This window comes from Lonchura striata, chromosome 1 (assembly GCF_046129695.1).
Source record: "Lonchura striata isolate bLonStr1 chromosome 1, bLonStr1.mat, whole genome shotgun sequence".
Taxonomy (NCBI): domain Eukaryota; kingdom Metazoa; phylum Chordata; class Aves; order Passeriformes; family Estrildidae; genus Lonchura; species Lonchura striata.
In genome coordinates this window covers 39979457-40000756 of record NC_134603.1, presented here as the reverse complement: position 1 = coordinate 40000756, position 21300 = coordinate 39979457, and the positions used below count along the sequence as shown (strand labels likewise).

The 21300-nt window shown below is 39.6% G+C and overlaps 1 long non-coding RNA gene across 1 annotated transcript; it reads right to left on the bottom strand.

Annotated features, from left to right (window-relative positions):
* Nucleotides 1-1304: 1304 nt before the first annotated feature.
* On the bottom strand, nucleotides 1305-20394 carry LOC110484795 (uncharacterized). The gene is made up of 3 exons (XR_002467818.2): nucleotides 20377-20394; nucleotides 2624-2719; nucleotides 1305-1421 (listed from the first exon to the last, which is right to left on the bottom strand). It is a non-coding gene; the product is annotated as an uncharacterized LOC110484795 (long non-coding RNA).
* Nucleotides 20395-21300: the final 906 nt, after the last annotated feature.

Genomic DNA, 21300 nt, shown 5'->3' with positions numbered 1-21300 from the left:
TCTCCTTCCTGTTGGTTTTTTTTTCAGGGACTGAAGTACAGTGATTCAGTAATCTCAAACTCAAGCTTACATTTCCCTCAATGATTCTTCTCTAACAATATAGTTCCATATGTTTTGGTTTCCTGATTTTCTTTATCTCATATAAAGATATTTTTATCTGCATTATCATCTATGTTAGTTATACTGAAGTTTATAATTTGCAGTAAGGGCTTCAAAAGCTTCTATGTCTGTAACTATCAGAGTTTCTAGCTCCTGAATTCTACCACAATAAAAGCATACACACTTTATGACAAGACTTTATCTCTTGAGCTTACCTTCATTTACATCATAAATAGGCTAAAAATTATTTATTAGTACACAAGAAAGATCTCAGGTTTTGTACAGCAAAACCAGACTCGATCACTCCAGTATTGCCAGTTGCCAATCGCTTTTAAAGCTATTCCTTCCCACTCTTCCCCACCTTTGAATTTCTATCCAGCAGTTTAAACCTATTTAGAACTCTGTGGAAGAAGGTTTTTTGAGAAATCTTCCTAAGAATGGTTGACGTGCTGTCAAAATAAAATGTTTGCAAGCCAGCTTTCCAGATAGATCTCCAAAATGATAGCCAGACATCAGACAGAACCACCTTGATGGAGGGAAGAAACAAGCTCTAATGAGAATGGCTGCATGGCTTCAGAGCTGGGCAGCTCTCACATCACTTAATTTTGATTAACTAACCCTTCAGCAGAACAGCTAAATTAATTGTATTTCTAATTCCTCTCAGAATGCTAACAAAATTTATAAAACACCACTGAAATATTAACTACTGTCAAATTTCCTCAGCAGTCATTAATTTGTATGCAAGAGATGTTCACAAGCATAACTCCCTGTGGTCATTGGACTTGCTGAACTCTGAATGCTTCAGTCGGTATGAAAAACATTTAGAAGCCTTTTCTGCTTATTAACAAAGTAAACATCTGAAAAGCCATTGAGTTTGGCTTCCTCTAACTTAGAAACCCACAATGTAATTTAGAATTACATTTTTAATTCTACTTTGTTGTCTACAAAATATTATCTTTTCAATATTCCATGGAAGTGGTCAATAGTTCAGAACATACAGAGCTATTATTGGAATATTCAAATACTGTAATATTAATTCTTCTCATTTTAATCCAGAAGCTATTAAAGACAAGACAAATATTTCATATTTCATATTAAATATCCCCTCGTCTTTTATAAATTAGAGCATCTCTTCCCCTGTTGCCATGAAATATTTCAAGGATGAAAATGATCCGCTCAAAAGCCTGACGCACTCACCTTGGAAGAGGCAGATTTGTGTTCACATCCCTGTTGCAGTGTGTGGGGCTGCTGCAGAAGACACTGAGGCTCATTGCAGCATACTCAGGAGTTTTGTGGTTGGCACATTTCCATAAGAGACAGATCTGAAATCAGTTCCTTGCTCAAAATCAAGCAGGAGAAAGGTTTTCCTTCAGTCTAAGAAGAAGCTTATCCATTGGTTTGGGTAACTAAACAGTGCATGCAATCTTTTAGTCCTGGAAGTACATTCTAGAATGACTTTTTGCAAGTGGAAACGTAATGTATTCTTTGCTTCTTTTCTGCCAAGGTTAGGATTAAATCACCAGAGGGTATTTCTTGTTCGGAATCAGATGTTTATTAGTTCTTATATTACAGTCTCAAAGGCTGTGAGTTGTACAGTACTCTAACAAGAAAAAAATGGAGATGTATCTCTCTCTCTCTACAAGGTCTGTTATGGATAAGCTGTCCAATTGAGAAATGACACCTAAATTATTTTTTACTTTTAACACAATAACCAACCACCCGTGCCCCCAATGCAGACTTTTTATCCAATTACACAATACCACCCAAACCCATGAAGAAGAAGGTGAAAAAGAAGTTAAAGAAGAAGAACCAACCTCCACTCTAAAACCTCCATCTTGCCTCATATATATTACTATATTCTAAAACCTTAAACTCTTAAGTTTTCCACCATGTTGTATTACACACTTCTATTCAAACTACACGCCCATAATCCCAGTTCCATCATTCAATTTTGTAAGCCTTTTCCATGGCCTCAGGTCAAATGCAGTGTTCTCCTGGGAGTTAGTGTCTGACAACACAGAAAGTCTAAAATTCTCAGCATCCAGGGTTCCAACAAAAAAGAACATTTGCTTTTACATGAAATTGGGCTGCACAAGCAAAGCAGACCTGGTTTAACAATCACACTGGCTGTGCCTTGACTGGTCTGCAGTCACAGCACAAATGCAAGAGCAGCATCTAAATGTTGGCCACAAGGCCCCTGCTACTACAGCTACATCTGTTAAATCCCCTTTTGGACTTGGGTAACTGTTCCCAAATGAGGTGAAGGTAGGGAGAGGAAAAATACAACAGTGCTATAGAAGTAAGGACAAAACTTCTCTGTTTTCTGCAGAAAAGTTCTGCATTGCTCCCCAGGTAATTTCTGCACAGGGTAAAACAACGAGTAGGGTCCAAACCTGGGAAATCAGCAACCTGAGCTGATTATCAGGGAGCTGACCAAAATTGTGCTCCTGTTGCTTGAACAAGATCTGGAGAAAGACCCCATGATTAAAGCATTAACCAGGGCTGTGAAAAATATTTTACATACCTGATTTATAGGAATGCCTTTAACAGATATCCACACCCCAAGCAAGCTCTGGGTTACCACCCCCACCATTTTTTTAGGAGGGGGAAGCAGTCATTCCTGTGAAGAATGAGAACAGATTCCATTTCTAGAAAGTAAAGAAGCTTTTTTACACAACAGTATAAATGGAATCAGTCAGTGATATGGAATGGTGTGTACATACACATAAGTGTTCATGGTGAGTGGTCATTCTGACAGCACACAGATCATATCTAACGTTTTATTAACACTGGAAACAACCTAAAACAGGTGTCAAAAAGTTCATAATCATGTAAATATATTAAGAAAATTATAGGTACAATTATAAACTTATCTATCTTATTAGTTTTACAGACACTTTAGAATAATCTTAAAATTATCCTGAAATCCTGTTTAACTTAGAATTAATAATTTATCTATAAATTGCTTATTGTCAAATCATTGAATACAGTTTTAAATGCATGTAAGTAACTTTAAAGCCTATGTACCACTGATTTTCAGTGAAACCTCACCTTTTTTTTAGGATCTAGAGAATTATTCATAGGAGGAACAGCTGAGGGAACTGGGCTTGTTTAGCCTGGGGAAGAGGAGGCTCAAGGGAGACCTTATCACTCTCTACAACCACCTAAAAGGAGGTTTTAGCAAGGTGAGGATTGGCCTCTTCTCCCAAGCAATCAGCACCAGGGGGTGTTCAGGTAGGAAATCAGGAGGAATTTACTCACGGAAAGGGTTGTTAAGGATTAGAATGGACTGCCCAGGGAGGTGGTGGAATTACCAGATGTGCTCAAGGAACAACTGGATGTGGCACTGAGTGTCGTGGCTTAGTTGACAATGTGGTGTTTGCTCAAATGTTGGACTGGATGATTTTGGAGGTACTTTCCAAGCCTAATGATTCTATCATTCTAATACTTAAGTCACTAGAGAAGTAAATTTAGATCCAAAAATCACTTAGGCTTTTTTTTTTTTAAAAACAAAACCTATCCATCATAACTCACACACATGTGATTAAATGATTACACTCTTTTCTACTCCCAAAACTCTTGCAATATGCCAGGAAAATATAGTGATGCTTCTATACAATACATAGGCATTATAGCTTGTTCTGTTAACAAAATAACATTTATTTTGACAGAAGCTGCTGTGAGCCTTGTGAATACCCTAATCTTACTCCTACCCATTCCTCTGCTGGAGATCTTAGCAAGTGTGACAAAACATGCAGCTCCAAGAACACTGAGGTGTTTTCAAAGATCAGTAAAATCCCTTTCCTGCAATTTAAACCTGTGTTTATCTATTTATCCTCCTCCATGAGAGAAGGCTTGAGAGGTGTGGTCTGTGGGTTCTTGGGTGCATGTCAGGTGAGGACTTCTCCATGTCACAATTTTAACATTGGAGACTGGATGTTAAAAAGGTGAACATCACACTCTCCTGTGCAGGGTTAACTTCTGCTTCTCCCTGCCTCTGCCCTGGGGTCTCTGGGGAGGCAGGCTGAGTGCCCAGCCCACACCAGCACCCTGGCAGCTGGATGAGGTCAGAAACATGTGGGTGAGCACAGGCACAGCACACCCAGCTGAGCTGTGCTGAGGGGCAGGACCTGCACCTTGTTCAACCAGAAATGGCTCCTGAGGGATTAAGGCACATCCCAACTCCCCTCCCAGTGCTCCTCTTTAGGCATGGTGCCAAGGAGATAAAATATCATCAAGGCTAATCAAGACTGTGGTGTGTGTGTGCATTATCTCCTGAGAAGGAGGGTATACCACAGCCTTAATAAAGGTCTCCAAATTGTCTGCTAACATTCTGCAATTGCATTACTCCCCTTTCACCATCAGCACCACCCCATTTACTCTTCTCTCCAAGCTATAATCATGAATAAAATGCTACATGAAGCCCTCATTTTTCTAAAACCTCCTATGCTTCCTTCACAAAAGAAGTGCTTTGGCTTCATCCACAGCAGCTGTGGTTTGCACTATTCAGCTTTTCAGGATGGTTTGGCTCAGCAAAACCTACTCTGAAAAAGAAAGCAAGAAATAACTTCCTCATTTAACTAATATATGTTCATAGCAAAAGGCAAGATGTTCCCCTGCCACCAAGAGAAACCACGTGCTCTCAGCAACACTCTAATAGTACACACAAATTTTCATCTGGAGCTAACTGAATTGAAATATTTTGCATGGTGCAAATCACCCCATATGTTTTCGCAGTGAATGGGTTTAAAATGTCTATTCATTACCCTGAGATTCTGTTACAGAGCCACTGGGCATGAGGAGAGTCCAGACCCCACCACACTGCCCTGCACTGCAGGGTTCAGTTCCTTTACAATACCTCAAGGAAAACTGCTAATCCACAGTCACACACCACAAGGTCTGGTTTTCAGATGACCTCCCCCTTTCACTGCTTACAGCAGAGCAATTGTGCAGAAACCAGGGCAGGGGGAAAGGTATTTCACATGGCTCATTTTGCTGCCCCATCAAACACAAGGTGGTCAGCAGCAAGAGGCTGTGGATCTCCACTCACATATTTTGGTGGAGAATTGTTGCACTTTGGGCAATCCTTTTGACTTTATGTAACTTTAAGTTATTGCATAAAACATATTTGGGGGGAGGTTCAGTCACAGTGGACATTCACAGGAGCTGGAGGGTCTCAGCCACTAGGAGAAGAGAATAAAAATGCAAAAACATTGGCAAACCAGAGGCTCGGTTTTTCCCGTCTGATTACATCACAGAAATGCTAATTACAATAATTTGATGTTTTCCCGATTGAAACACTCCACCAAGTTAATGAATTTTAGCATGGTGACAAATGGCTTTTGTTTCTAAGTCTGCTGTACAATATTCTCCTTTAAGTGAAATTATTTAAATCATTAAAATGTCAATAAATTTCAGAAAGAATTTTGCATGTAAAGCATATGAGTATTTTGCAAAAGCTTTCCCAAAGTTTCAGCTCTCTATTTAAAAACACATGCAGTTAATTTCTGTTAACTGCTCCTGCCATTCACAGTTACATTAAAAACATGCAAATCACATGTCATTCTACATCCATACATCATCCATAGCATCAGCTTGTGCAGAACACTCTGTTTAAGAGTCAGAGAGGCACTCAGATTTAAAAGCAATCATTTTTGTGTTTTCAGAGAATGAAAATGTGCTGATGACTGAGCAACCTCACAGCTGCAGAAACAAATGGTATTTTTACTTCTGACTGCCTCCACCAGCATCCTCACAGATGACTTTTGCATCCTTTTTCCTCAGTTACTGAAACACTCTTCATGTAAAGCCATGTGCATATTGATGTTCTGCTATTAACAAAGGCTTGCACTGCAGAACAGACTTGGGCCCTTGTCTAGATAGTAGTCTGTCAAATTAATAAACTATAACTCTGTCATTTATGGTACCACCTGTGTGTGGCTTACACATGGGGCTTTTTTTTATTATTTTGATCAAGAGCATAAGGGTGTTGTGGACATAGATGCAAAAAGTAATATGGGTTCAGAAAAAGACTTATGGGATGGCATAGTCAGGGGCTAATATAAAAACATGTGCCTTCTTTTAGGTATGGGTCAAGATTTGTTCTTCTATATCATATAAACCTCATGTCTGCTTCAAGTAGAGATAACCAATACAAAGAAGGCAAATGAGTAAATGACTTGTGAGGTGGAGATCCAAGCCCTTAATTATAAACTATTTGATCAAGGTCCATCAGGTGCTGAGCTCTTCTTGCAATGGGAGTGAAGAAGAAAGAGAGGACATCTGGCACTTTCCAGGACTCAACTCTGATGTACAGTTTGTGTTAAACTGAGTAACCTTTGAGAGGGAATGATGCTATACCACAGTAGGCTGAATTCAGCCTTCTAAGAAAAAAAATTAATGCTTTTCAAATCTTAATCTACATTGAATTGCATTTTTTTGTCCTTTTTTGTTGTTGTTATTGTAATGTAAACTTATGCAAATTAGAATCATCCTCTCCCTCCTGAGTACAGGAAAGATTAGATCTTTAATTTCATCCGCAGCAGTTGAAAAAATTAATAAGTGCTTCTTATGAAATTAAGTTTTAAAATAATTACCTTGACAGAAATAATTACACCATCACCTCTGCCTTATATTAGCAAATAAGACAAAAGAAGAAGAAAAAAAATTCCATGTGATATAATGTGCACAGAATGGATGAATGGAGGAAATCAGTCTTAAAATTAATGAGGGAGAAGATAACAGACATTGAATAGAATAAATAATCATTCCTGTTTCTTATGTGATGAACTATGAACTGTGGTGAACCTATGAACCAAAACTCTAAGGACTCCTGGACTCCAGCAGGGAGAAGTAGCTTCAATGCCTCCATGCTGAAAGGCTGAATGCCTGTCTAAGCAGCCGAGATAAAGCTTTAACTTCTCTGGTCCTCTCTCAGGCTTTGTGTCTGTCACCTGGAGCAGCAATACTTAGGACACTTGCACCTCTGATGTTATTACTGAGTCATTTTTTACTTTTGAGTGTGCAATTCTCTATCCTGAATGCACAAGAACAAGGTATATCCAAAAGCACCTGTGCCAAATCCCATGCAATTCTACTGGCTTGCTGTTACTTAGAACTTTTGTAAATATTCCAAACATTTACACCTACAACCAGAAGAGAAACTATGGCCAGGCATCCAGATATAACTAAAACAGAATAATCCTAGTAAAGTATCATAAAATATCACAGAATATCATAGAATATTCTGATTTGGAAAGGACTCACAAGGTTCATCACAGTCCAATTCCCAGATAATAAAGCATGTCTGCAGAACATTCCTCCTTGTCTAACATGGTATGTTTAGTAAGCTTTACTGCTGTAGCAGGCAGAGTATTTCTTTTTGAGCCTCATGAGCAGCAATCCCTCAGCTGTGTCGGCAGCAGCTGCGTCATTCAGCTCTGGTTGCAGAATTGCAGTTCCCAAACCTCATCTTTCATTTAAACCACTGAAGCACTTGACCCAGACATACTCCTGGAACCTCGGAGTGATGAAGAAAATACTGAAAAATGTGAATTATTAATTGTCTTGGACTTTCCGTAAGGAAATATTGTTAAAATTTTTCAAGTTTTCTTCTTAATCATCTATGAATTGTAAATAGAAGATGCAGACATCATCACACTTATTAATTCCTGTAAGACAAAATTATAGTTTTCCTTACAAATTTTACACGCAGCATTGTGTATACACTGCAAGATTCCATTTAAATTTACCAAAAAAAAAAAAAAAAGAAGAAAAAAAAAAAGATAAAAAAGCAGTTAAAAGAGGTGTATGCATTGTGTATTTTGCTTCAGTAACTCTGACCTTTAGAAATTATCAAGCTGCTGTTTGATTTAACATTTCATCAGCAAATACATTGTAATGCACAGAGGACTATTCTCAAAGTTCACAAAACTGTTTTCATAGATGAAAAAAAGACTAAAAGGTTGCAACAGGAAAAAAAATAACTGTAGGTTCCTTCCAAGTGTAGAACAATCTGATACCAACAGGCTTGCTTATACACAGGCTGGCATCACAGACTTCTAATCACTCCCAGCTTCAGAGCAGCATTTCACAAACAGCTTGGTTCAAAGTTGACCAGGAAAATTTCCGCTATATCAGGAGATTATTTCTCTGGATTAAATCCTTTGTGCTTTATTAGGCATTTTCCTGCAACAATGTCACCAAGCAGAATCAAAAATTATGCTGATAGGACATAATTTCTACATAATTTCTGATTCTGCTGTGTAATAGAGTATGAGGAGAGAAGACACCAGAACAGAGTGAGGTTACATCATCATCACCCCCCGGCTCCTGTCCTGGTTAGGGATCACACACCAGTCCACTTGTTTGGCATAGCAAGATCCCCAAGGCAGATCACTCTCACTTCAGCCAAACTGGCTTTTTTGTTCCCTTTTCCTAGGTTTAGTGGCATAATACAACTTTAACCCCTCCAACTGGGTAACTGCTCTTTTTATGGCCATTGCTTTTCTTTTTCTCTATTGCATTATTTAAACATTCTTTCACAGAGAGTGGCATTCAGGCTAAATATTTTCAAAATCAGTTTAAAAAACCCCTTCAAAGTATTACTTGTGTGGAGATAAATTTTAGCATGACTGTACTGGTTTTCATTTTTATAGGGGTCAGTGTTACTCTGTTCATGCTTGTAGATATTTGCAGCTAAAAATTAGCTCCAGAAAAAATACGAAGGAAATACTGCCAAGTATACTGAAAATTATGCATTGAATTATTCATCACATTATTCAGCTCATGACCCTTCCGAAAACATATTTTGTAAAATCCAGGAGTAACAACACAGTGTAAGAATAAAATGACGCCAAGAATCCAACTCATCCTTGGACTTATGCTTTGTTATCCTGTTCTCTAAGAGGACAGAGAGTTCAAGACCATGTTTTGTTGAAGAGCCCAAAAAAGCTTTCCTTGACTTCAATAGATAAAACTCTGCCTTTACTGAGGATGAATTTGAGTTACTACTTTACCTCAAAACCTTCACAGCTGAAAAGAGACACCAGAAATATCTTTGCATTGCTGCACTTGCTCCCAAAAAGGGCAGCAAGAGTAAGTGTGCAATTGCTTTCTGACTAGATCCTAACAGGCTGAAGGTAAAGCAGAGAAAACAGACCTCTAGCAAATTAATTTGAATGTCTGTAGAGCTTCTTGCTCCCAAGAATAATTTTGTCTCCTTGACATGCTTTACTGGGTTGCGTGGAGGCAACCTGCCTGTGTCCCTCCCACACACTGATGTAGAGATGGCTCCAGGAAGTCTGAACATACAGGGATTGGGAGGAAACTAAACAGAGTTTTTTCACCCAAGAGGTTGTTATACTGCAGGACTTCATCATAGAACTTTGTGATTATGAAGACTTGTGTTTCAAAATGGCTCTGGGCAAATTTATGCAAAACCAATTTAAACCTGAAGATAATTAAAACCAGATTTTGGTGCAAACAGAAATAAACCCCCTCCAGAAGTTCCTGAATGCAGGGATGCTGGACTCCAGGATGGTTTGGATGAATGGAGACGAGAGCTCTCTGAAGGCTGCTCTCAGGATATAAGGTTTATTAGGGATGGTGAAAGGTCTTGTTTGAGCTGCCAGACACAGCACGTGGCAAGGCCTGAGGGGAGAGACAAGGGGTAGAGGGAGACAAGAGGGTGCTCCAGGAGAGGGTGGAAGTTCCTAGAGGGGGGGACTTCCAAGAGAGTGTCTGGATCCTCAGGGACTCCTTATCAGGGGGCTTCAAGGTGGGCTGGAACAAGACTTGGGCCAATGGGGTCACAGACACCTGATGTTTCAGGGGAGGGTTACAGGTGTGGGATGAACCATACATTTTGGGGGGTGAGATAGAACAGTCCATTTGACTTTTGGACCTATCTGTAGGTAAGGGCATTGTCCAACCAGTAGGGGGGATTGTTTTCATCCTGGCTGTGCTATTGTGAGTCTTTTGCCAGGCAATTATATTTATTCATCCTCCCCAACACCTGAACTTTACTGGATACTGGCAAAGTGCTCCAGGATATTAGCAAGTTTACCCTTCTTCCCTGGCTTTCTGAGATTGCCTGGTTGTCCAAATGGACCTTAAGGTTCATCAAGAACAGCCTTCCTCACAGTCCCATGCTCTTCCTCTCTGCACTACTCCTGCAGCCAGCCAGGAATGTGCTGGAAAGGCATCCCAGCCTGATGGGAATAAAACAAGTCACTAAAGGAGCCGTAAAGTCACATTTTACTTATGACACCAGAACTTCTCCAAGCAGGCTGATCCTACAAGAGATTAAAATTCACTGACAAAAATATTTGCTTCCCAGAAAAAAAAAACACAAGACAACTCTCACAACATAAGATTCTAAGTCCTGCCAGGAGCCCTTAGATAAATAATGTCCCAAGTCAGTTATAGCACAGTCATCTTCCCAGAGCAATTTATCTGAAGAACAGGCTTAAAGTACCCACAGAGCTGTTCAGTGTTTGGGCAGTGAGTTACAAATATTTATTGATTTAGCTTTCCAACAGACTCAAGTGTTCAGCCTGCTATCTAGCATGAAGGTATGTATTTCCCTCTTGAGTCCTTCCAGGAAAGCAGAGGATTTCTGCCAAACTAGTTTATTGCTCTTCTCCTTCTCCCATGGCTGTTAATACCACCGAGACCTTTATGCCAACCTTCTACACAAGGATTAATTTTACCCTCTGGCTACAAACACGGTGAGGTTGGCTGGTGCCTTCCTAATGGACCTGCTTATTCCTCAGAGTAGCACTAAGACAGGAGCACCCTCCCTACCATAACCCAACTAAATATTTATAACCAATATCCTTCCTGAAAACTGCACACATACATATTTTATGTGACAGAAGAACCATGACAGGGAGAGATTCAATCCAGCCACCACATGATTTCCCATATAGTTTGTTTTATTAACTCCAGCTTTGTTCTATGCCACACATGAGACCTTGAGAACTGGTTTCCTAAATACCCACTTTACTTTACAAAACCAGACTCAAAAATCTCAAAGATGGTAATTTTTTTTCCTCATTTTAAAAACAGGTCTAAGATGAACAAATTATCAGAAATCTTCCTTTGAAACAATTGTGTTTTCTCTGATTCAGTCTCACAAGCTCCCTGTTCATTGTACCCTGGCAGACACTCTGCACAGTGCATGCTTGTAAAGCTATTATCTAAATCTGATGGTTTACAATCCCTGAGGATTTGTCCACATAAATTTGGCATAATGCTGTAAGTGCCATAGGGATAGGTGTTTTAAATTACTCCCAGCCACCTGTAACTAAATTTCTAAGCCTTTATGTTCATCATACCCAAAATTTTAGTGCTGTTATCTGCAAAAAGGATCTGAGGCTGCTTTGCTTGCATCCACTTATTAAGCAAAAGAACCATGATCCTGTTGTTCCTGCACCTGTATCAGCGTACAAAGCCCAACCAATCAGCAATACGTTATTGAACAGAGAAAGCCAAAATCTCTTTAAATCTCAATTCCCCTGTTGTCTTTTTTCCAAGTTTCAGTTTTATTAATATGCCTGCTTTTCATCTTTTAAATAATTGGCAGTTGCCCAATTGCAAACACACCTTTCATAATTTAAAAAGCCCATTATGCCGTCTCCTCCTGCATCCATGGAGAGCAACCCAGTAGGCATTTGTTAAGCCCCTCCTTTGAAGTACTATTGTTTGTATGTCATGGATGTTTCTTCCAACCTGAGCTTATGAAAGAGACAATACACTTTCCACTCTCTCATTTAGAGACCATGTAAGGCAAGGAAATGAGGAATTATGCCTCTGAATAAATTTGAAAAAAAAAAAAAAAAACCACAGATCTGGATTGTGATCCCATCTGTGATACCAGCTTCTTCTGTCCCTGCTTCTCACAGCGCTCAGGGAACCCTGGAGTTCAGCCTCCAGGCAGAGAATAGCCCAGGGAACCTGGATTTATCCCCTCAGAGACACTGACCCCAGAGGCAGGCACAGGCAGCACAGAGCTGTGACACTTGTGCAGCTGCCTGGCACCTGCATCTGCTCTGCTGCAGCTGGGAGACAACAACACTCACCCTCCAGCACTCCTTTGCCACAGCCTCCCTCCAAACACACAGGCAGCAAACACAGCTTCCAGCACCCACAGGCTCTGGTACAGAGGCAAAAAAAGACCCAAATAATTGATGTGTCACTAAATGATACATTGCAAATTCACACACATTATGCATCTAGCACCAGCCCTGTGCACACACAGCTGTGTCAGGGGCTTCTCCTGGAGAGGAACCACACCCCCTGATCCACTTCAGCAGGCAGCTCCACGAGCAGGTGGGGATGTGCTCTGCAAAGACTTTTGGCACCCTCGTTTGTCAGTTCAGCCACAAAAGCCACATCCACATGTTCCCAGCAGGCTCACCCTTGGCCATGGCCCAAGGTCTAAAGGCTGGCCATGCCACCAGCCACAGCTTCCTATGCTTGCACAGGAAGAGCTTGAATTGTAAATACAACATCTCCCAGGCACTATAAAAGGGTTGCAGCTTCCTACAGTATCCTGTCTGTACCCTTTTGGAGTTCTGTATTCCTGGATTTTTGCTGTGCCTTATTTGTTACAGCCTTTATGCTCATGTCTCATTTATTTGGTTTTATACCAACAAAATTCTTTTGTTTGCTTCAGTCTCCATGGTCATTTGTTCAGTGCCAAAGTACATCTGAATATATATGTATATATTTGTATGCACCCATATATATGTATCTATCAAAAACACATGAGCCTTTCATACAGAGCAGTCAGCTAGAAAGTGAAGAATATCTTCTCTCAGGTATTTGGAGCAGAGAAACTGTTGAGGGAACATTAGAGACATGTTTTGGGGAACTGCATTTTAAAGAGAAGTTTGAAGACAGAAACGAAGACCTAACAAAGAAGTGATAACCCTTGCTCTAGTGTTAAATAGGCTGTAAATACCACTGGAAAAGTATGGCATAAAACAGAGGAAACAGAATTTTTATTTTCCAAACAATGATCAAACATAACAAGATCCTTTAGCTTGAATTCCATGGTCCATGTTGCTTATTTCACTCTGAAATTTAGATCATAAATTATCTTTCAAAATGTATATGGTGAGCATATGTTTAAATGTTCCATTAAATAGTTCTTTTAGGTTTTTTTCCTCTCCTTTTTTCCTACCATTCAATAGGAAAAAAACCCCAAACTAACTTCTTTACATAAACTTATTATTCTAAATTTTCAGGTGGTCCATTAATCACTGTTCTGCATTTTCAGAAGAATTAAATTAAGAAAAAATAAATTACTTTTTATTCTTCTTCTCTCATTCAACTGAACAGAGTATATGAGACCTGACCAGGTAAAATACATGTGCCAGCATGTTTTTCCTCTGTATTTGAAAATGAGTAACAAAGTGGTAGTGTTTCAGTAAACCTTGGCCAGCTAGATTTTTCAGAGCACTTTCAGCTTTCAGAGAACAAAGTTGAAGCTTTAGAGTGTTCATTTGTAATAGCAAGTGATCATAAAAAAACCCAAAATATAAATCACAAAAGCACTAGAAACTCAGCAAAATAAATATTATTCTGTAACACTGGACTCCCCATCATACAAAACATAAGGAAATGTAATTCTGTTAAGAGCTATATGGAACTTTGAAATTTTTTCATTACAAACATCTCAATTTAATAGGTGGATGAATAAACTGAAGAACCAGAACTTTCTTTTTTAGAACAGAAAATCAGTGATGAATTTTGGAGACTAAATAAGAATCATATTGCTCACACTCCATGGAAAGCCATTCAGTTCACCTTTGCTATTAGTGATTTTCTATATGTCAAGAGATATTCAGAATGAATATAGCTTCAGCCTTAAAAAAAAAAAAAAAAAAAAAAAATCCCAAACTGAAATTGAAACCATTCCCCAGTAAAAAGCAGATTATCCAGCCCATTGTACAAATGCAAATTAATCCACCACTAAAGAGCTGTGCAGAGAATTCAATTCTCCTTCTGACCTTAGCTCTTATGCAATTACCTGCCTTGTTTTAAATAGTTGTTCCCCAGCCTGTGAAAAAACACCTGCTGTTTCCATAGATGTTAATCTCTCTGCAGCTGAACCAGAGTTCTGCCTCAACTGCCCTTTCAGAGAACACAAGGATTTAGGATGCTGCAGACACCCATTTTCTTGGGCAGCCAGAGCTTACTCCCTTCCTAAATCATATATCATATATCATATAGATATACCCCCAGAAGGTTGGGATAAGCCAGACATGGCAAAGACACTGCAGAACCCTGGCAAAACCCTTATTCCCCTACTTTGTACAGTTCAAGTCACTAAATATGACAGAAATTCTGAAATCAAAAACGCCAAAGGCTCCAGGGAGAATTTACTGACATTCTGTAATTATTTGTGGACATTTTACAGACATTTTACAGACATTTTAAAGGGGTTTTCTGTATACTAAGGGACTGATATCTGTGTGCTGTAGCAAGGATGGGAAGGGATGGTGGTGGTAATGAGGATGTATTAGCTTAGTGGGGCACCTGAATGGGATGTTTGCCAGAGAAGTTGTGAATGCCCCATATTTGGAAGTATTCACAATATTTTGAGAACCTGATCTAATGGAAAGCGTCCCTGCTATCCATAGCAGGGGCTTCAACCAGATGATCTTTTGGAGGTCCCTTCCAACCCAAACCATTCTGTGATTCACTCTGTTTGCTTTGCTCAGTTCATGAAGGCTCACAATAAAACTCAGGAACTGAACATCCAAGTCCATCTGTTAGGACTCAAATCACAGTGAAGTACCACAAAATAAAGGAGAAACTGCTGCTTTGCATTCTAAAAGGTAAAACAGCTTGCAAATTTGCAAGAAAGCACAGAGAGGATTTCTGCTTATGAATTATTGTAACCTTGTGGCCGTAAATGCAGAGCTCATGCCTTTGCCACATATAAGGAAAAGTATGCAGTAACCAAAAATTATCTGAATGGGTCTTTTCCCCTTCTAACTCTGAGATCTTTCCCCCACCAAACTAATTCAACAAATTAACATTTACCACTGTCCATGACCACTGGTAATCCATCCTCTGCTGTATTCTATGCACCTAAAGAAAGAGGCTGAGTAGTAAACTACTGTCTTAAATGTTATCACAATTTTTTTATGGCTAAACAGCCCACTGCACATGCTCAAGTTCTAATTATAAATAATAGTGCTCAACTTCTAAACACCCAGGTGCTGCAGCTAGTACAGCACATGAGGGATGAGGGGCCCTGCCCCAGGCAAACACAGGAGATGCTGTCAGAGAGCTCAAGGCCAAGGAAAAAGGGCAACAGCCCCATTGGGGCAGGGAGAAACTGCTGCAATATAAGTCATTTGCAAAAGGAGATTTCATTTCACACCTGAACTCACAACAGATATAAAACCAGGTTATTGTGTCTGGGACTGGCATTTTAGGTACCACTTAGGTCAAGAAAAGTTTCCTGATCCTGTTCATTTACTGTTGCTTCCTAAACATAAAATCCTTCTTCTTATCCCATGGCCTCTACTTTTTCTCTTAATAACAAAGCTCTTCTCCTGCAGTCAAGATATATAAAGTGATAGATTTTGAGTTATGTAATTACAGCAGCTCATTTAGATCAAACTGATTGCATCAGTTAATCACTTAACTGCTGGCAACAATAACAAAATTCAGTTCTAAACAGAAAATTGAGTCAAATAAATTAAAGAACAAATCACCCTGATGGAATAACAACCTGCTCATAAGGCATTTTATGAGAAAACTTCATCTAAATAAATCAAATAAATTCAGTAGTTATCCACTCAATACAGCTTTTATCCAAGTGGATGATATTTTACATTGAGTTTTAGAGAGAAACAATAAACTGCTACATTAAAAATCAAGACAGTATTATATCAGCTCCTCTGAGTTCATGAAAGCCATTTTCAATCCAGGTGTTAAGTAGGTTAACTTATATTGCCATATAAGAAGAAATCAAGTTTATCTGGCTGGATTTAATTTCCATTCCATTTAGGGAGACTTCCCATTAAATCAGAAAAGAATTTAAGCTATTTATGAGCTCAAATTTAAATGAAAAAATCTCCAAGCCTCAAAACAGTGGTTTGACTTATTCAGGCTGCAAATGCCCACATTCAAATACCTCATCTGCCTAATTTGAACTATCAGTTTTAAACCAGGTAACTCTCTCCAGCTGGGTGTTATGACCACCAGTATGGAGTTCTTTGGAAAGTGTCTACATTTGCTCTGCTGGAGCAGATCCATTCTGTGTAGTTGATTCACTGACTCAGATTTGACTATTTCCTGTGTCTAAGGCAAGTGCTCAGACTATTTTGTCCCATTCTTTGTCCCAGTATTTAATTTCCAATGTGAGACACCATCACGCATCAAGAGACAGCCTGTTTGCAGCATCAGCTCCACTGTCCACTTGGAGCTGGATACAAAGATATTGATTTCAAACTGGGGACCCTCCAGTCTCCATTCTCATGGAGAGCCTTATGTTTGCAACATTTATTCAACAGCTAATCATTATCTCTTTTTGAGGTAAATGTGCAGGATGGATGGTAACATGGTCAGAGTAGTTATTAACACAATTATTAAAAAATTTCTTTTAGGTGAACAAATCACTAACGGCTCATCACCTAAACAAAAATTTTAAAGACTACAAAAATAAGAAAAAATCCTGCTACATTAACAATCACCCTGTTAAACTTCAGAAACACCTCAAAGTAAATCAACCCAGATTATGTAGATACACACACATGCAAAACCAGTCCTGCATTCCAGGAAAACATGTTAGAAGACTTCTAAGTTTTGCAAGCAAAGCCAGGAGTTAACTTCTCCTTAGCTCCACAGGCTTTTGTAGAATCATACTAGTTACATTCCTCAGCAATGCAGATGGGCTCATTCAGAGCAGCCAATATTTAGGTTATGTTGGTGATATTTTGGGTTATCAGCCAGTGAACGATGAAGAGAATGAGTGACACAAATAGGGGAGGACAGGTAGACCCAAAATACTGATGTGAAATGGGTCAGCACAGGAAAGGCAGTAACTCTTTCTTCAAGAACCATCAGATGAATAAAGTATAACAGAGTTATCTCTGATTGAATACCTACTTAATGCTACATCTCTTCCCCTCAGATCTTCGTCTTGCTATGCATGAAATAAATTATGAGGTCACTGTGATGACACTGATGAAACAAGAGCATCTGTGTGATGTGAACAGAACATCCTTGCACTTAAATCAAAAAGAAACTGTTCAAAGAGAGAAAACAGCTTTAGGGGAATGGAGTTTGAGACAACAGAAGTGACTTCCCTATTATCTTCAAAAGAACATTGCTGTGGGAATGGGCTATAGCAATAGTATGTAATACCCAAATGATTCAGGATGGTTAAGAGGGAAGTGAAGATTGACATATTTGACCACTGAGTTCTTCAGATGCAAGAGTAAAAAAAACAAATTCAGGTAATGGTACTCAAGTGTATTGTAATATGACAGGATGGTTCTTTTTTTATGAAATAAAGACAAGCCAGCAGACTCAGTCACTAGATAATGAAGTACCACATTAACAAAAGCCGCTACAGAAGTAAACAAAAAATAGTTGTGTGAGTAAACAACTTAAAAAATTAAGGCAGTTTTAAATGTAGATCTAATACTGCAACCTTTCCCAGACAGCCATGAGTCTGACCTGGCAAAGACAATAAAAACACAGCATACCCATGTGCTAATTGAGGCTCCACACCACCTTATGAGTTCTGCCTGTGCCCCCACACTTAAGATTTTTATTTTTGGTAGGAGGCATCAGCTCCATTTTAGATAACAGACATACAGTCTTGTCTCATAAGCTAGTTCTTTCTAACATGGATGTGAGGTTTGTGTCAGGACTTTCTGACACCTCTAGCACATCAAATCAATGGTGCTCTTCATTTTTGCATTCTGGCTCTAGGAGGAAAGCAGAGTTTGTAATATTATCAGGACCCATCAGAAACAGAGGTAACATTGTTTCTAAGTGATTTCCTCTCTAATTTACTAGAGGAAGTATCTAGGGGAGAGCTCCTGTCACCAGTTTTCAGCAGCTGTAGGACAATACCAGCACAAGAATGAGTAACTAAAAATACACAGGATGAGGGCACAAACTGAAATGCAGAAAGTTTCATTTGAATATGAGGAAAAGCTTCCTTGTGTGGAGTGGGACAGAGCTGCCCAGAGAAGTTTTGGAGACTCCTCTGGTGATACTCAAAAGCCACTTGGATGTGTTCCTGTGTACCATGCTGGGGGAGAACCTGCTTTAGCAGGGGACTTGGACTTCATGGTTTTCAGAGGTCCCTTCCAACGTCTGCCAACCTGTGATCCTTACCACAGCTTCAGTAGACCTGGAAGCAGGAAGGTTTAAAGCCACCTGAGGAATGGATTTCTAGTCCCATCTCCCAACAGGAAAAACAGGAGAAAGCATCAACACTTAAACCAAAGGCAGTTGATATTGCATTCTCAAGGAGTGGGGACCCAGAACCAACAAGTCAGACCTTTGCTATCTTTCATTAACCTCTCTTACAATCACAAGACAATGCTCTGCTTCCACATATTCCAGGATCCAGTCCTTCAGGGATAGTTGTTAAGATCTAGGAAATACTGGCAGGGAAGCAGGGGAGTGCTTTTGCTTCAGAGCCCTCCCATCTCCCAGTGCAAACCTTCCTCATTCCCTGCTGCACAGACACTTGAACATGCCTGAATCCTCTGGTTCAGGAGAGAGAGGCCTCTGCAAGGATCTGTCCAGGGAAATCTGATCACTGAATTAGCCTTTAAAAGGGATGAAATCAGGAATCACTTGTACAGTAGGGCAGTGCACCAGAGCAGCTAAACAGAGCAGATTCCTCACTGGTGCCCTTCTCAAGCTGCCACAGTGGTCTGGGGGGAATGGGGTGACCAAGCAATGCCCTGCACTGCTCATGATGTCTGCCAAAAGAGCTGGGTTCTTCTCCTGAAAACCTTATTGTTTTGTACAAACCAGTGACCTCCTGATGCCATGCCTGGGGAGGGAGGCTGCGCAGCAAGTTAGCTGTGGAGCCTGCTCATTTTCTCTGGCATAAACCCAGATGTTTTCATAAAAAATTGCATCGAGAAACAGATTGCTTTGGTTTAACTTCTTTGGCTTATTACACATCCCAGGCTAAAACAGTGATGATTAAACAGTATTCCCAAGCACCGCTTTAATTAAGCAGCATCACTGTTATTTATGCTACACAGGAGCTCCTGATAATGTTCAACCTTTATTTTAATTCCTTTAATTCAAAGTTGTGCTGAAAATGGCACTTTCCTCTACTTTGGTCACCACTTTAATGACTCAGCAGATACTCATTTTCAAAAATGCTAAGAAAAGGGCTAAAGTAATGTTTATTGGAAGCATTTCAGCTAAAGTAATGTTTATTAGAAGCAAATTCCCAAACATTTAGAGAAGCTTCATAGAGACCCCATTGTAAGGGCCTTTCATGGCAATTATTGCATTCAAAAGACAATAGCCAAAAGGTACTTTAAATGGACATGTGACCTGATCTGGCAGTAGAGGTTCTTAAAGCTCAGAAAAGTCAATAAAACCATTTAGGGTCTTTGCCTTTTGTCATCACTGAGGAGGCTCTCCAAAAGCAAACCAGAAATTATTACATACTTCAGGAATATAAGGCATCACTTTAATTTGTCCAAGTCCAATACCAGGAATAAAACCAGGATGTTGGTACATGGGAAAAGTGAACTTATCAAAACAAGAATCCAGGTAAAACCTAGAGGAAGCTGCCCATTTCCCCCTAGTACCTCCTCAGAGAGCCCAAACCTCCCCATCACCTGGACCTGGGTTATTACTAAGGATCCTCCAGGCCATCTCCCTGTCACAACGCCCCAGCCGGCTACAGAGACACAACAGAATCCTTTAGCTGCACAGACTCATTGCTGCCAAGTATTTTTAGCTGCACAACCCACCCAGCTCCTCCCATCTGGCAAATGATGACCTCTCAGGCATGGCACACACATCAACCTAAAGGCAGAAAGCCACTATGATTGGCCCTTTGAGTAAGTCTCAGAAGCATCATCTGATCAGGTCTGACTCTATTTCCCTCACTTCACAGGCATTTCACTAGGTAATAGTTTACCTGCCACTTCACAAAATGATGAGTTTTATCTGCTATTTATAACAGTGTCACATAATAGAAAAAGAATATCATCAAGATTGAAAAATAGTAGCTTTAAAGGAAGTACTAACAATTCTCACCCCTGGAAAAGCTGCGTGGAGCTTTTTAGCCATAATTGCACCAGGAAAAAAATACCACCTCTCCTGGCTTACTTGCTGTTTGTTCCCAGGGGGATCATGTTTTCCTGAAGCCTCAGAACACTGTCCTCTAGGGCTTGAGATTGTTGGATTGTTTCCTTAAGGCAAGCCAGGTGGTAGCTGTCTGTCTACAGAGAGAGGGGAGAAAAGTCAACAGCATCAATTATTGTACACCTCTTGCAAGGCCATACCAGCTTTTGACAGCTGAAGGGCAGCCTGAGATCCTCCACTCTTTTGACATCCCTTTACCTGACAAAAATCCTCAGTTGGGGACAAGGGAAAAGCAAACAGCTAGAGATGTTGCATCACAGATATTTCAAATTAAATATGGCTCGACACACTTACCAGTGGGAGAGTTAGATGGCACGGAGCAGTCTACCTTGACAAAGACTAAGATTTTACTTCCTTTTGAGGAAGTCATTAGCATAGTCTACACAAACTGCAATGTAGTTCCTTTCAGTGTTTCTCAAAATGTGGTTTACACTTCCCTGCTAATAATTTATGGTAATTAGGAAACTAATTAGAAAAAAGTTTTTTAAAAGTTATTTTTGTTACTATTTATTTATTTCAGAATTTTATTTTATATTGGTAATACATTACCTGATTCTGTCAGGCTACTGAGTTCAGGGCACGCAGATTAAATTTCAAGTATCATGCTGCTGATATTGCAGAGACTGAATCTTGTGAGGTATGACCAGAATGAAAGCAAAATACATCTATTACAAGCACAGCATGAAAATGGCCTTTATGAACTGGCTTTTAAAACGTTTTTTAAAACTGTGATTTGCCATATCTGACAACAAAAGTTTAAACAGTAGTCTCATGGCCAGCAAGAGATATGTGTTTGCATCCCCATTGCTCCAGAAA